The 12,557-nt window shown below is 37.3% G+C and overlaps 1 protein-coding gene across 2 annotated transcripts in view; it reads right to left on the reverse strand.

Moving 5' to 3' along the window:
- Positions 1 to 12,557, reverse strand: part of mvb12bb (multivesicular body subunit 12Bb) — a 264,229-nt gene that overhangs the window by 180,243 nt on the left and 71,429 nt on the right. Inside the window, exon 1 of one of the 2 annotated variants that reach the window (XR_012383534.1) lies at positions 856 to 979. The gene's annotated coding sequence lies outside the window, so the exon portion shown is untranslated. Of the gene's footprint in view, positions 1 to 855; positions 980 to 12,557 lie in introns of those variants that run through there. The other variant, XM_073908970.1, reaches the window with a different exon arrangement.

A 12,557-nucleotide genomic window follows, 5' to 3' on the forward strand; every position in this document is an offset into this window, starting at 1 on the left:
AGCAGACTCACAATCACTGAATCATCAGCATATTTTATGATATGACAGTTCCTGTACATACTCCGACAATCAATATTCAATATCAGAATCAACTTAGTTTTTTTTTTTAATAAACAAATGTGGGTTTTTAAGTGGCTATTAAATTTCATAATAAATTACTTATCAAAATGCAAAGAGTCTAAACAAAACTACATGTAAGTTTAGATCTTAAAACCAGCTTTTTGTTTAGATTTTTTAATAAAATCACATAGAATCTCACTAAAATACAACACTTTATTTGACCTAATTTTATTTGATTTATTCAATAATATTTTATTTTAAATACTAAGGATTTTAGCAAGTTTTAGTAGCTTAGATAACGTTTTTATTCATAGTTTGTAGTTTTAATTTCTTAAAATGTTCCTCTTTTTTAATTATAAACTTTTGTTTGTTTGATTTAAATATTTTGGCATTTTAACTTTTTATTTTTTTAAATAACTAAACTTTTTAAATAAATAACTATAATTTTTACATGCTTTATTTTGTCAAAGAACAAAAAAGCTTTTTTTTAGTTTACCATAAAACTCCCCACAACAGTAACATTTACAAACAGCCTGTCAATTAGCGTTGCATTCAAACACTAACAATGCAAAATAAAGTCATGCACTCTCACTCACTCACACACACATGCACGCAAATAAATCCACCCACTCACACTATCCGTAACCCCCTTCCCAAACTCGCCCAATATCTTCCCCTCGGCATTGTGTTATTTCCATTATTATTAATATCTGCCAGCTTAATTTTCAGCCCTGTCATAACGTGACAGCTTAAATGACTAGAGACAATCGCTTATTGATAACTTTCCCAGCAAACCTGCCACTGGAGCCCAGCTGATCGGGCTGCTCCGTCGCGCTGCGGGCGTCTCTCATGCTGGAGATAATGGGCCACTGCTCCCGTGCTGAAACAGATTGAATGTGCAGTCAGTCACTGTCGTACTGAATCACACTCCAGTCTATCAGACAGACACACTCGGATTATCATTTTACAGAGGCGGGGGGGAGTCAGAGAGGGAGACAAAGATACCGTGCGTTATGTCATTCAATTTATTTATTTATTTATTTATTTATTTTTTGGCGTTTACGCCAGGAACGTTGCCGCGGTTAATCGCGATGCCGATATTCGAACCTCCGTTCTCAATCTGTGATGAATGTCTTCGTCCGTCAAGTTCTCCGTCACTCAAAATCGGTGGAGAAATCTCTATTATGATAGCCGACATTGCTTGACTACTCTGTCAAAATCAAAGTCGAACAGATCGGGTGTCAATAGGACACAGTGTATCCGCTCGCTCATTCATTGTCAAACCTGGATGACACTTAGACAGGCGTTTCTGGAGCTGCGAAAGTGTCAGTCTCAGCAGTTGTTTTGCCGGACTGGAGCTGGTAATGGACTGGTTGCTGCTGGTCTCAGGACTTAGGTGATGTACCTTCTGCTACCTTGACTTTTTTTTTTTTTTTTTTTTTTGCAGATATAAAGAAAATGCTGAGTTTATTAAAGATGAATAAATGGATAAACAAACGGAGCGGCTGTTAGACTCGGTCCTAGCTGAAATACAAAAAAAAAAGGAAGTTTTTGAAAGTTTTACCACACCACAGGGAAAGAGGATTAATAATACATGAGGATTAGACATTCGGGCTGAATGCTGGAGATATAACAATGAATAAGAGAAGTGTGATGAAATAATACAACAGTATATATTTTTATAAATTTTAAATGCGTATATATGCTGACAGAGCATATATTTGCAAGGAACATAGACAGCTTGGTTTAAAGAAGCCTAAAGGCTCTCAGTAAAAATCTAACAGACATCTAAGAAAAGACTAAAACTAGACTAGTGATCAAGTACACATGAATGAATGACTACACATGTTGACCTGTCTAATCTGTGTATTTAATAACAAAAAAATGTAAATGTAGTCTAGTTCTAGTGTATTCTTCTTAGATGTCTATTTTCACTGACAGACAAAATTTAGCCTTGTTTTAGGCAAGCCATCTATTCATTTAAATTCATTTTTATTTCTATATACCTTTTACAATGTAGATTGTGTCAAAGCAGCTTAACATAGAAGTTCTAGTAAATTAAAACTGTGTCAGTCCAGTTTCCAGTCTATGTTTGGACATATTAAACACACAATTGCTTGGTGGGGGTAACATTTGTAACATTCCCCTGAGATTTTGGCTCATGATAGGCTGACAGATTTATTCATGATGTGAATCTCCAGCTACAGTACATCCCAAAGGTGCTCTGTTGGACTGCGATCTGGTGACTGTGGACATTTGAGTTAGTGAAGTCGCTGTCATGTTCGAGAAAGGCAGTTTGAGATGATTTGAGCTTTGTGATGGTGCATTATGCTGCTGGAAGTAACAGCACAAGATGAGTTGTGGTCATAAGGGGACAGACACGGTCAGCAACAATTCACAGGTAGTCACTTGGTTCTAAAGGGCCCAAAGTGTGCCAAAGAAATCTCCCCCACAGGGACTGCAACCTGAACTATTGGTACAAGGCATGATGGATCCATGCTTTCAGGTTTTTACGCCAAATTCCAACCCAATTATCTGAATGTAGGAAGAGAAATCGAGACTAAGACACTTTTTTTACAGTCTTCTATTGTACAGTTTTGTTGAACCTGTATGAACTGTAGCTCCAGCTTGCTGTGTGTACCTGACAGAAGTGGCATCCACTGCTGAAGCTCATCTGCTTCACAGTTTGATGTGTTATGTGATTTTTGTTGTAACAAGTGAAGTGGTTATTTGAATTCCCTATCTATCAGCTGAACTCTTGCAATTCGACTTTGACCTCTGACAAAAAAAAACATCAACGAAAGAAACATTTTTGCCTACAAAAAAGCGACTCCCTTGATAATATTTTCTCTCACTAAATATTTTCTCCTTCTCACGTCTGCCTATTTCATTCTTAAAGGGCCAAAAATGAAACTTCTTTTATTAATTACTCACCCTAATGTCTCTTATTCAAGTCCAGAAAAACAACAACATTTCATGTGACTTCAGTGGTTCAACTGTAATCATGCGGAAAACAACAACAACAACGGCAACAACAAAAAACTCCTTTATTTGTTCACCTATATGTGTTCTGCTTCAAATCAGGTTGCGCAATTACTAGGCTACTGAATCTAATGCCAATATGTTGTATTGCCCGTAGTTAAAGGGCACCTATTCTACTACTTTTACAAGATGTAAGATAAGCCTTTGGTGTCTCCAGACTGTGTCTGTAATAATTCTGCCCAAAATACTCATCAGATAATTTATTATATAATGTAGAACATTGTTCCTTTTCTGGACTTTAAACTCTCAAGACTGTGATAGTCTATGGAAGGTCAGAGAGCTTTCGGATCTCATCTAAAACATCTTAATTGGTGTTCTGAAGATGATCAAAGGTCTCAGGGGATTGGAACCACATCAAGGTGAGTAATTAACAGTAATAGAACTAACCAACACAGGCTTATTCTGAAAACTTAACCCTATATACGTTTCTGGAAATGGCAAATTATGTAGATGGACCTATGGCTGCATTTCGTTTTTATAGTGAACGATACAGGGCGTTATGATGCTATTTCTTTTCGTGCTTCCCAGCTGACCGCTTACCTGCATGTTTACAGTTTTGTTTTTTTTTTGCTGTTACCAATTTGCCTAATAGCTCCGCACGTACGTTGACCACAAAAGGGTTTGAATTCGATTAAGAACAGCTCCAGAAAGCAGCTAAGACAAAAACAGAAAATAATATTGGTTGGGTTTAGGGTTGGGGGATTGGTTGGTTGGTCAGCCAATCAGTCGACAGCGGCCTCTGGTGAACTAACATCCGACAGCAGGCACGAATGGCACTTGAGAGAGAAATCTGAGATCTGAAAAAGTGTCCGCAGCAACCTCTGATGGATTCATGAAAAGAAAAACTGGCAAATAAACGTAGCTCCTGGGATGTATTTTTCTCTCTCTAAAAATGTATATAGGAGTACGTAATCAATGTCATGGGGGTTCTAGCAATGTCAGGGTCCAAATGTATTTCCTTGTCAGTATTAATAAATTGTCAGCTTGGCATAGAGCTGATACTTTTCACATTTGAAGAGACATATCTGATATAGTACAAAAACCGTACCAGTTGTACCCAGCAGCTGGACGTTTGGAGGAACATCATTGTGCTTTACTGTCTGTCAGCTTCTTCATTATGAAAGAGGGAGGCTTTTCATTTGAGAGAGCGAGAGGAGCTATGAGAGAGGTGTAATTGGCACGGAGGTGTAAAATTCCCCCTGTTCAGTGCTGGCTGTTTAAAATATGAATGGTGTTGTTGGGGTTTTGTTGCTTTCTGTTGGACTCTGCAGGGGTGTGCAGCATCACTCTGACCTTTTAGAACACACTGGAGAAGTAAACAAACTTCGCAATGATGGTTTCTCTTGTGTGCTGAAGAAGTTTTCGAATAAGTTTTGTGAGATTTGACTTGTGTTAGCTGCTTGGTGAAGCTCCAGGTATCCAATAAAGATCTAGATGTTTTCAGAACAAACTTAAGGAAAAAAAAATACTTATTACACATTTTAAGCAGTTTAAGTGGAATTTTCAGTCCTTTTTTTAGTCATCTGGTTATTTTATGGTTTATTATGGTTATATATAATTAAAATAACAATTTATAAACAACACAAGTCCTTACTTTTTTTGTAAAAAAACAAAAAAATGTGTTTTATTTTTTTTGTTAATATATAAAATACATGTTTTTTGTTATTTTATAATTTTACTTAATTGAAAAATTACTATTAATTTATATTAAAATATAAAATATATTAAAATTACAATACTATTATTGTATTATAATACTTTGTACTATATTACTTAATTTCTTTATAGCAAAAAGGAATGTTTTTATAAAATAATAAAATTAGTATACTGTAAAAGCAAAATGTATAATAAATAAGTTTATTTATACAATATTACAAAAAATAATAATATTAAAAATGTACAGTTGTTTTACTGCATGTATTATTTAACCAATTTTTAATGGCAAAACATTTTTTTTTCCATTTTTAAAATTAGAATATTTTAAAAGCAAAAGTACAACTACCAATATACAAAAAATCTATATATTTTTACAATATCAGTCTATAAAATCAATTTAAAATGTTGTATAATATGATATTAATAAAGGGATGTGTTGAATAAAAAGGAATAAACTGAGAAATGTATTATGAAATTTCAGTTAGTGGCAGTTTGCTGTAATGTATACTCTGGGTGTTATAGTAGGCAAATGTACAAATGGTGAATTGAATATATAATATGTAAAAGATGTAAAAGGATCATGGGAAAAAAAGAAATAAGTAAAAGAAGAAATAAGCTCAAGTGATACACTAATGATGTGGTAATAAAGTGTGGAAAATAATAAGCTTGTGCTTCACTGAACCATTTCAAATTGGCTCATTTAATTTTGTTATTTTAAATGTATGGATAAGTAAATATTTTTGTCAATTATGATGAAATGTGTTTTGTTTGGAGAATTGTTAAAGTTATAATCTGTTTGAAATAAATAACTCAAATATTAAATATTCATGCATTTCATACAATTAGCAGAGTTCTTCACCTACTAAAACCTATAATTTCAACAGTTATCAGATGAATTGCTTTAGCTTGAATCTTTAGGATAGAAAAATGTCCTTGATATCAAGTCGGCTGGCTGTTTCGACCCACATGACATCACTAAACACTTTCCTTGTGCACTGGCCAGCTTTGTCACACCATTACACTAATCTTCTTCTGCTTGATTTGATTCTCTCGTAGACATCCCTTTGTTAAGTCTTGCATAAATGCATAGATAACCAAATTATTAAATTAAAGGGAAGACTCTTGACGTTGCTCACTGTCGCTTTAAATCATGCATGAACGTGATAATTATCCAGGCAAGGCTAAGAAGGGCCCATCACGACTGCTTTAAATCCAATAAACGTCCTGACCCGATCATTACAATTGACCATCTATCAGGACCATCGAGCTGCACGTGTCGTTCGCCGCCGCTTATAATCCCTCTTGATCAGCACTAATTACAGATAGCGGGAGGGAAGGCCCGATATTTTCAGTCTGCCAAGCACAAGAAGCATCAATGGTTTTGGCTTTATGGCAAGATACTGCTGGCAAAAACACTTTCTTTTTTTTTTTTGTCATGTCAGTTTTGAGATTTTGTGCTTTTTGGCATTGGTAATCAAGTGCCTTTTTTAGTTTGAAAGAAAACATACAACATTTTGCGCTTTATCGATTTGTTTCTGTATAGATTTTAACGTTTTTTTTACCTGCATTGAGCCATAAATCCCTATTTCTGCACCCCTTAAACTAAATACTATAATATTTATATCTATATACTGAAGGTTATACACTCACCGGCTACTTTATAAGTACACCTGTCCAACTGCTCATTAACGCAAATTTCTAATCAGCCAATCACATGGCAGCTACTCATTGCATTTAAGCATGTAGACATAGTCAAGACAAACTGTTGCAGTTCAAACCGAGCATCAGAATGGGGAAGAAAGTGAATTAGGCGACTTTGAAAGTGGCATGGTTTTTGGTGCCAGGCAGGCTAGTCTGAGTATTTCAGAAACTGCTTATCTACTGGGATTTTCATGCACAACAAACCAGAGGAGAATGGCCAGACTGGTTCGAGCTGATAGAAAGGCAACAGTAACTCGTTACAACCGAGGTATGCAAAAAAGCATCTGTGAATGCACAACACGTCCAACCTTGAGGCAGATGGGCTATAGCAGCAGAAGACCCAACACAATCTCACGGCAATTCGTAACTTTTTGATTTAGTGGTTAATTCGTATGAATTTGTACGATCTAGTCTGTACAATTTAAGATGATTTGCTAATCCCCCAATGACGGTTAGGTTTAGGGGTGGGGTTAGGTGCCACGCCTCCTTTTTAAAATCGTAAAATTTCGTACGACTGAACTCTGTTCTAAACGTAAACTGGCAAAAACGTAAACTGGCAAAATGTAAAATATTTAAGTTTTCTCGTGAGATCAGACTGGAAGACCACAATGAGTGCCACTCCTGTCAGAGAAGAACAAGAAACTGAGGCTACAGTTCAGACACGCTCACCAAAATTGGACAATAGAAGATTGGAAAAATGTTTCCTGTTCTGATGTGTCTCGGTTTCTGCTAGGACATTCAGATGCTAGGGTCAGAATTTTGTGTCAGCCACATGAAAACATGGATCCATCCTGCCTTCAGACTGGTGGTGGTGGTGTAATGGTATAAGGGGTATTTTCTTGGCACACTTTAGGCCCATTAGTAACAATTGAGCATCGCATCAATGCCACAGCCTACTTTAGTATTGTTGCAGACCATGTTCACCCCTTTACGACTAGAGTGTACCTATCTTCTGATGGCTACTTCCAGCAGGATAACGCATTATGTCATAAAGCGTGAATCATCTTAGACTGGTTTCCTAAACATGACAATGAGTTCACTGTACTGAAATGGCCTCCACAGTCACCAGCACTCAATCCAATAGAATACCTTTGTAATGTAGTGGAAGCCGACAAATCTGCATCTGCGTGATGCTGTCATGTCAATATGGACCAAAATCACAGGAATATTTCCACTACCTTGTTGAATCTATGTCATGAAGGATTAAGGCAGATCTGATTGCAAAAGGGGGTCCAACCTGGTACTAGTAAGGTGTACTAAACAAAGTGACCGGTGAGTGTACATACATAATTTGTCAGATTCTTAAAAAACATATCATTCCAGAGACTTTTTTCTGTCTGTATTTCAGTATTCAGCCTGATAAGAGATTTGAATCTAATGACAATCAATCAATCAATCAATCAATCAATCAATCAATCAATCAATCAATCAATCAATCAATCTTTAATCTTTGAACCTAATTTCATCCAATGTTTAAATTTATGTGCTACAAACAAGCAAATATTTGCTTATTTAATTATACAATCCCTTATTTGCATAAATAAAAATTTTTAAGACAGTTAATACAAAATGTTTGCTCTTCCTAATGTAATTAATCAACAGGGGTGGTGGCGATAACTGTTATATAATTACTGTAGGGTATGTAATGCCACAACATTATTCAGGCAGGAGATGAGGGTAATAAATAAATAAATAATAATAATAATTATAAAATAATAATCATCATCATCATTATAATAATAATAATTGGTGGCGCAGTAGGTAGTGCTGTCACCTCATAGCAAGAAGGTCGCTGGTTCTAGCCTCGGCTGGTACAGTTGGTTTTCTGTGTGGAGTTTGCATGTTCTCCCTGCGTTCACTTGGGTTTCCTCCAGGTGCTCCGGTTTCCCCCACAGTCCAAAGACATGCGGCAAGACATGAATTGGGTAGGCTAAATTGTCAGTAGAAAGTGCCTCCGCTGTGTAAAACATTTGCTATATAAGTTGGCGGTTCATTCCACTGTGGCGACCTCAGATTAATAAAGAGACTAAGCCGAAAAGTAAATGAATGAATGAATAATAAAAATAATATTCATTAATTTTCGGCTTAGTCCCTGTATTAATCTGGGGTCGCCACAGCAGAATGAACCACCAACTTATTCAGCATATGTTTTACGCAGCGAATGCCCTTCCAGCCTCAACCCAACACTGGGAAACACCCATACACTCTTGCATTCACATAAACTATGGCTTATTTAGCTAACCCAATTCACTAGCACATCATTAGACTGTGGGGGAAACTGGTGCACACGGAGGAAACCCAAGTCAACATGGGGAGAACATGCAAACTGCACACAGAAATGCAAACTGTCACTGCCGGGGCTCAAACCAGCGATCTTCTTGCTGTGAAGCAATTACGCTACCCACTGCACCACTGTGACGCCCCATTATAATTAGGTGCGAATTACAGTGGGGTTTGGCAAGGGGACTGACCCTCCTAATTAAGGCTTGACCCACCTCCTGAAAGATGTCAAAACAAGTTGTATGGGATGGTCAGCCCTTTGAAACTGAGAACAAAGTTCACTCTGATCTGTGTTTTAAATAATAATTTTAATAATTAGAATAATAGACATTCATTTGACCACCCCATAGTATAACGGTTTATAGCATTGTGAATGCATAATTGTGACAATCAAAAAAAATGCATGAAACCGGCAGATTTAGAGCACAGAGACACCTAAGAGATGTGGGAAAATCATACTTTCTCATAAAATAAGTCTTTGTTTTGACATATTGTCTAAAAGTAATGTCAAATTAGATGCACTGGTTGAATAATTTGTCCTAAAGTAAGCCCACATAGCTAATCGGATCAAAATACACGTAATAGCTTATGCCACGAAACACTGAAAACTTAAAATTATATAATTATTTGGGCTTACATAATTATAATTATATAATTTAATAAATTTGATGTAATTTAAATAAACATATAAAATTGATCCACTGAAGCAGTTATTAAACAAACTAACATTACAAAAAAAAAGTTGAACTCACTGATGATCGTCGATGTGTAACTCACACCCTGATAATAATAATAATAATAATATTAATAATGATGATGATGATGCTGACAAACACATTTTGAAAAGAGAGGTCTGCTCTGTGGTGCCTGTGTGTGGTTTTAGGTGACAGCAGCCTGACAAAAATATCTTTGTTCACAGTCTTGATGGCTTTGTCAGCTTTGACTATACAGGCTGTTTTTTTTCCTTTCAGTATGTGTGAAGAAAGAATCTCTGTCAAGATTTATTTGGATGTGAAACAGAGAAGTGATTGTTCACATTTTTAAATAACATTCTAGTTAGTTTAAAGTGGAAATATATATTTTTTTATTATTGTTCTTTAAGTAGTTGTAAATAGAATGTGCATTTTTTTTTTCAATTAACTTCAATTAGCTGGACAAGGAGGCCTTTCCCTGTAGAGTTTGCATGTTCTCTCGTGTTTGTGTGAATTCTCTCCAGGTGTTCCGATTTCCCACACAGTCCAAAGCCATGCGGTATAGCTAAATTGGTTAATGTAAATTGGGCGTAGTGTGTAGGTTGTGTAAGTAAGTGACTCTCAAGGCAGATTGCGCTAATTATTTTAGGATTTTTATAAATTATTCATCATTTCGTTTTTATTTTAAAGTATCCCTTATAAAATGTATAATTATTAGAAATTATAAGCCTTGTTTTAATAAGCTTTTTAAAAATTACCTTTGCAAATATCATTTGTTTCATAAAAATTTTATGTTTTATTTAAGTTGTATATAAGTTTAGGTTGGGCAGCGCAGTGGGTAGTGTAGTCGCCTCACAGCAAGAAGGTCCCTGGTTCGAGCCTCGGCTGGGTCAGTTGGCATTTCTGTGTGGAGTTTGCATGTTCTCCCTGTGTTCGTGTGGAGTTTGCATGTTCCCCGTGTTCGCGTGGGTTTCATTTGGGTCCTCCGATTCTCCCCACAAGTCCAAAGACATGTGCTATAGGTGAACTGGGCAAACTAAAATTGTCCGTAGTGTATGTGTGTGAATGAGAGTATATGGGTGTTTCCCAGTGATGGGTTGCAGCTGGAAGGGCATCCGCTGCGTAAAACATATGCTGAATAAGTTGCCATTTTATTCTACTGTGGCGACCCCTGACTATTCATGCCCAATAAATTTCCCATCCGTATAGACTAAAAATCATTATGTTTTTGCATACTATTTAGGGGTGATGGGGGGCCTTTCCTTGAGCCACAACTGGTTCCTGATTTTGATGTCAAACATAAAAAATCATTACTTCAAAACACAAAACACAGTTGACCGGTTGATCTAAAAGTATCTAACACTTGAATGAACCCTGAATATGGCGGACTTCAAGACCACATGTGACCCAGACCTTGACAGAGTGCCTAATTAACTCCCACAATTACAATCCTGAAAGCTGGAAGGGCGAACATACAAACAAACTGTGGTTTCCATAATGATTCCTTCAGAGATGGAGGCTGACATTCTGCGTTAACAATCCTGCGGGTCTGGCTTTTGCCTTGCTGGCTGGCACCACCAATGCAAACAACAACAGGAACAGCTGCAAGAACAACAACAACAAAGACATGTCCCTATTTACCCTTTAGCCGGATTTGCGATCTTGCTGCTTCAGCGCCATCAGCACCGGATCCCAGATATTATGTTTTTTTACATTTGTGGGTGAAAATATTGTACACAATGCTGGCTCTCGTCAGAAAGAAGCAGAACAAAAGGGCTGCGATTTTGTGCGGAGGATGAGTAGGGCCACCAAACTGGTTACAAAGTCTCCTTGCCAGCACAGGCTGTCCAACCGCGGTTTATTGGCTCTCCGTTGGGGTTGCGGTCACATTAGATCCACTGCTGTTCTGCCGCAAACACCCGGTGGAATGCATGGGTGGTGCACGACGGGACTCTGCACACAATCCGGCTTTCATTTCACGCGAGGGCACAAATCCCCGTTCGTCTCAGCCTACTTTCCTTCATAATCACATAATAAAAGCTATGAAATCATACACATGCAAAACTTGTTTCATTATGCGACTTTGTTTTATTGATCTTTAATGTGAAACTCTCAAACCTCATTTATTTTGGCTGTGCGGTTCATTTCAAATTGTCCACATATGCAGCTCGTGCAGATGTCAGATGGGGTTCATTTAGTTCACACAGAGATCAGGCTAGAATGGAATGAGAGCGGTATTGGGAAGTAACAGGTTTAAATGATCATATTCCATTTCCTACAAATTATTAAATAGATTTATCATTAATATTAAAAGTTACTATCCATGAAGTAGCTTGCGATATAGTGTCATTTTTGTCACCTCAACCCTATTAATTTATAAACATTTAAAACAATCATCCATGTACTAAGTTAAAGTGTATGGAAGAGTTGGCATGGTGGCTCAGTGGTTAGCACTGTCACCTCACAGCAAGAAGGTCACTGGTTCGACTCTTGGCTGGGCCAGTTGGCATCGGTTTCCTCAGGGTGCTCTGGTTTCCCCCACAGTCCAAAGACATGCACCATAAATGTAGGTGCACCATAGGTAAAGAAAATTGGCCTTAATGCAGTGGTCATCAAACTTGTTCCTGGAGGGCCTGTGTCCTGCAGTTTTTTGCTCCAACCCAAATCAAACACACCTGAACAAGCTAATCAAGGTCTAACTAGGTATACTTGAAACATCCAGGCAGGTGTGTTGAGGCATGTTGGAGCGAAACCCTGCAGGGACACCGGCCCTCCAGGACAGAGATTGGTGATCCCTGCCTTAATGTATGTGTATTGGTGTTTCCCAGTACTGGATTGCAACTGGAACTACATTTGCTGCGTAAAACATATGCCGGAATAAATGGCGGTTCATTCCACTGTGGCTTCCCCTGATAAATAAGGGACTAGCCTGAAGGAAAATGAAGGAATGAATGAATACAATCAGGCCAAAACTCTTTACATCATAGCTCTCAAACTCGATTCCTGGAGGAATCTGGATACCAGCTCTGCAGTTTTGCTGCAACCCTAAACAAACACAGCAGATCCAACTAATAAAGGTGTTCAAGACTACTAGAGACTATAAAGCAGGTGTTAGTTAGAGGTGGT

The sequence above is a fragment of the Danio rerio genome, chromosome 8, assembly GCF_049306965.1.
Source record: "Danio rerio strain Tuebingen ecotype United States chromosome 8, GRCz12tu, whole genome shotgun sequence".
Taxonomy (NCBI): domain Eukaryota; kingdom Metazoa; phylum Chordata; class Actinopteri; order Cypriniformes; family Danionidae; genus Danio; species Danio rerio.